The sequence below is a fragment of the Choloepus didactylus genome (assembly GCF_015220235.1).
Source record: "Choloepus didactylus isolate mChoDid1 chromosome 25 unlocalized genomic scaffold, mChoDid1.pri SUPER_25_unloc1, whole genome shotgun sequence".
NCBI classification, from domain to species: domain Eukaryota; kingdom Metazoa; phylum Chordata; class Mammalia; order Pilosa; family Megalonychidae; genus Choloepus; species Choloepus didactylus.
The window spans coordinates 3471835-3477150 of record NW_023637606.1 but is presented as its reverse complement, the minus strand read 5'-3'; positions in this window follow the sequence as shown (position 1 = coordinate 3477150).

The window sequence follows — 5316 nt, the reverse complement described above, 5'->3', positions numbered from 1 at the left end:
GGGAGCAGGACGCCGAGGAGGCGGAGGCGGCCGCCCGGGCAGCGGGCCGGCGGGTGCTTATTGGGCTCGGCGGCGCCGGAAGTCCCGCCCCCTGGCCGTCAGGGGCCGACGGCGCCGTCGCTCAGGACACGTGCGGGGATAGAGGAGAGCGCGGACCAATGAGAAGAGGGGTTGGAGCAGAGCTAGTTAACGGGATTGGATAGCGGGCAGGGCCAAGGGGCGTGACCCCAGGGAGTCTAATAGGAGGGGGCGGGGGTTATGGGAGGTGAAAGAGGAAAAGTGGGAGGAGGGACACTGAGGAACGTAGAGTGAAGGAGAGGGCAGGCAGGCTTTCGCGGGGCGTGGCCTACGCCAAAGGAGGTGGGACTTGATGTAGAAGTGCAGGCCATTGGATACCATAAGGCAAGTGCCTCGAGGTAGGGAGCAGCCATTGGCTACCTCGGGAGGAGGCGGAGCTTAAGCCGGTGGCGGCCGTTGGCTAGCGTAAGAGGAGAGGTTTGACTCAAAGTAGGGGGCCCCCCCCACGGCAAGTGAAGGGGCGGAGCTAAGGAGAAGGGCGGGGCTTAGGGGCGGGGCGGGGCTTAGGGCCTTAGGATAAAGAACCACGAGAAGCAGAACGCTCATTTCTTCGATCGCCAAGAGTTTATGGAGCACGTACTATATGCCAGAGCCACAAAATACCCACTATACGTATTAATTCACTCAAGAAAAATGTACTGAGCATTGTGTGGCCAAGATACATATCTCTTGGTGCCTCAGTTTCTCCACCTGTAAAAATGGGGCTCACAGTAGTACTGATACTATAGGGTTGTGAGGATTAAATGACTCACAGGGCACGTGAAACTGCATCTGATAATAAGAAATACTGGGAGCATTAAATGTTGTAATCCTGCCTTCAAGGAACTCAAACCGGGGGAGCAAAGAAATGGTTTTTAAAATGAACACGCACACAGATAAACTATGTAATTAGGATCTTTGGTAAGAACTGAAAAGTAAATGAACCACAGTGCTTAATGGAAAACTAAATAATGGGAGTATACTTCATCTAGCCCGGGGGATCAGGGAGGACTTTCTGGAGGAGGTGCGTTTAACCAGGGGCCTGGAGGATGGGTAGGAGTTGGCCAATGCAGTGAGGTGGGGCGGTGGGAGGGCATTTGGGGCAGGGGGGAGAACAAGTGCAAATGTCTGATGACAGAGTGAGTGAGTCAGTCCCAGGAAGTAAGGCTTGAGGGGTTCATAAAGCAACTATCGTATGTCTTGAGAACTTTGGTGAGAAGTTTGAACTTTAGCTTCGTGAGAAGCCATTGGAAAGTTTGGATCAGAGGGAACAAAATAGTAGTTTAGTCTCAAAAAAGAACCCTGATGCATGTGAAATATATCTCTATTAATAAAGATGTTTAAGAAAAAACAAAGCTAAGCATAGACTTATCAAGAAGCCGGTCCTTTCCTGGGCACCTACTTAAGAGAAATGAAAACAAACATCCCAAGAAATGTTTACGCCAATGGTTGGAGAAGCATAATTTTTGATAGCCCCAAAGTGGAAACAATCCTAATATTCATCAGCTGGTGAACAGATCAAAAAAAAATGTGGTCCATCAATCTAGCAAAATACACTTCAGTAATGAAAAGGAATGAAATACTGATACATGCTGCAATGTGGATGAACCTCAAAAAACATTATGCTTACAACGAGTTCTCACAAACATTAAAGACTGGCGGTTTGGTATGCCAGCCCTCTATTTGGGACTTGCCCTTATGAAGATTGTTACCGCAAAGCAGAGGTTAAACCTGCTTATAATTGTGCCTAAGAGTCTCCCCCTGGTACCTCTTTGTTGCTCAGATGTGGCCCTCTCTCTCTCTCTAGCTAACCCAATTCGGCAGGTGAACTCACTGCCCTCCCCCTGTGTGGGACCTGACTCCCAGGGGTGTAAATCTCCCTGGCAACACAGGATATGACTCCCAGGGATGACTCTGGACCTGGCATCGTGGGATTGAGAACATCTTCTTGACCAAAAGGGGATGTGAAATGAAATGAAATAAAGCTTCAGTTGCTGAAAGATTTCAAATGGAGTCGAGAGGTCACTCTGATAGACGTTCTTATGCACTATATAGATAACCCATTTTAGGTTTTAATGTATTGGAATAGCTAGAAGTAAATACCTGTAACTACCAAACTCCAACCCAGTAGCCTTGACTCTTGAAGATGATTGTATAACAAGGTAGCTTACAAGGGGTGACAGTGTGATTGTGAAAACCCTGCGGATCACACTCCCTTTATCCAGTGTATGAGTAGAAAAATGGGGACAAAAACTAAATGAAAAATAGGGTGGGGTGAGGGGGATGATTTGGGTGTTCTTTTTTACTTTTATTTTTTATTCTTATTTTTATTCTTTCTGGTGTAAGGAAAATGTTCAAAAATAGATTGGGGTGGTGAATGTGTAACTATATGATGGTGCTGTGAACAGTTGATTGTACACCATGGATGATTGTATGGTATGTGAATATATCTCAATAAAACTGAATTTAATTAAAAAAAATCAAGATGTTGACAAGATTGCATTCCTTCTGTGGGCTCTAGGGGAGAGTCTATTTCCTGCCTTTCTCCAGCTTCTAGAAGCTGCCTGCATTCCTTCGCTTGTGGCCCCCTCCTCAGTCTTCAAAGCCAGCAACAGTGACTTGCGTCTGTCTCACATCGATCACTCTTGTCTTTTCTTTCACGCTTATATCTCCTCTCTCTTTCCCTTATAAGGACCTGGATAATCACATTGACTCTATCTGGATAACGCAGCCTCACCTCCCATTTCCAGATCCTTAATTTAATCACATCTGCAAGGTCCCTTTCACCATGTCAGGTGCCATATTCACAGATTCTGGGTTCAGGATGTGGACATCTTTGGGGTACCCCAAATCAAATACAAATCAAGCCCTCAGCATAGAGTCTGACATTCAGTGAGAACATGATTTATCTAAACATATGCTTGCAAGTCTGTCTACATATCAATGTATTTGTCTTCAAATATTTGAAACTAAGTTTCTTACATCATAACACCCTGGTAAATACTTCAGCATTTCCTAAAAATAAGGACATATTCTTACATAAAACAATACTTTTATCACTGCAAAAGAAAATTCTTATTTATTCCATCATAACATTTAAAACCCAGTCCATTTCAATTTTACTTATTCATTGTCCTGTAAAATTTTTTGTAGATTTTTTCTTTTTTCTTTTTTCTTTTTTTGAACCAAGATCAAATCAATGTCCATCCATCGCATATAATTATGTTCCCTTAATCCCTTTTAATTAGCCTCTTGTTTATTTTACACAATGTTGACTTCTTGGAGCCACCAGCCCAGTGGGCAGGAGAATGTCTTGCATTCTGGATTTATTATCTGTTTTCTCATGATGGGATTTAACTTGTCTCTCTCTCTTTTGTATTTCCTGTAAGTTACGTCCGGAGGCTTAATTAAATGATCTTTTACTTTTAACGTTTCATCTATTGTAAAAGTCAGCTAGCCCCATAACAGAAAATTTGGAAACTGGAAAAAAAGGGAGAAAAATCTCCACCACCCCCAATCTGGTTTGCTAATGCTGCTGTTATGCAAAATACCAGATATGGCTTGGCTTCTATAAAGGGGATATATTACGTTACAAATTTACAGTTCTGAGGCCATAACAGTGTCCAAACTAAGGCATCAACAAGAGGATACCTTCACTGAAGAAAGGCTGATGGCGTCCGGAACACCTCTGTCAGCTGGGAAGGCACGTGGCTGGCGTCTGCTGGTCCTTTGCTCCTGGGTTACATTTCAAAATAGCTTTCTCCAAAATGCCTCTGGGGTTCTGTCTTCACTTAGCATTTCCAAATGTCCTTCTTTCTGCATCTCCAAGCATCTCCAAGCATCAGCCAGCATCTGGGTTTGTGTCAGCTCTTAACGTCTCTCTTAGATACTCCAGTGAACAAATCAATACCCACCCTGAATGGGTGGGACCACACCTCCATGGAAATAATCTAATCCAATAATCTAATCTAATCACCCACAGTTGGGTGAGTCACATCTCCATGGAAACACCCAATCAAAAGTTTCCACCCTAATCAAAAGACTAATAAATCTGCCCCCACAAGATTGTATTAAAGAACATGGCTTTTGGGAGGACATAATGTATCCAAACCAGTACATTTAAACAAACACTGTCAGGATTTTGTCCTTCCTCCCAGCCTATTATTTGTTCACACGCTTTCTACGTAGTGTAAGCCACTGGGCAGACAGCATCACATCTTGCATGCTTACGGAAAGTTTCACTGTGGTAGCCAGCCTCCAAGAGGACCCCCGGTTATGCCCACCTCCCAGGGATCTTGTCATGGTGTAGCCCCTCCTATGAAAAGGTGGGAGTGATAAGATGTCACTTCCAATAGTAGTTTATAAAAAGGCTGTGAATTCCTTCTTGGGCTGTCTCTGTGTGTGTGTCTCTCTCCTTCCCCCCCCCCCCCTCTCTCTCCCTTTCTCCCTCTTTCCATCTGCATCTCCATCCCTTGGATCACTCTTCTGGAGGACACCAGCTGCCACGTCATGATGACACTCAAGCAGCCATGTGGAAATTTCTGTGTAAGGAGACAACCATTTGAGTGAACCCAGAAGCAACTCTCCTCACTCAATCGAGCCTTCAGATGAGACTGTAGCCCCAGCCGACAGCTTTGCTGTAACATTTAAGAGGGAGACCTTAAGCCAGAACCATCCGGTGATGCCAACCCCAGATTCCTCATGTCCAGAGACAGTGAAATAATAAATAATACATAACAAATGATAATGATCATCATGATGATTTTATTTCAAGCTGCTACATTTGGGGACGATTTGTTATGCAGCAGTAGCTAACTAATACATCTCCTCCAGGATTTTCCTCTTGTTGCTTCCTAGTTCCCACAACCACTTTGCCTTGTTGCTATAGAATATTCCAATGAGGGGATGATTAGACAACACATTGCTTGCTCTTAGCAGAGACGCTTCTTTCCTGTACTCTCTCCTTCACTCTCTCTATCCAGCACACTGTTCCAAGAATTTGCTCCACCCCCGGGCCTTTGCACCTGCTGCTCTCTCTTCCTGAAAGGCCCCTCTCCCAGATATCCTTACAGCGTGGCCCCTTCAGAGGTTGCTACTCAAGTGTCCGACCTTGTCCAAATGCCCACCACCCTTTCCTCCTTTCTCCTTTCCTTATTTTTCTTGTAGCAGTTATCACTCCCTGGCAACAGCTGCATCCCAGCTTCACTGTGAACCCCACGAAGGCAGGATGATGTTTGTCTTGTTCCCCACTGTGATTCG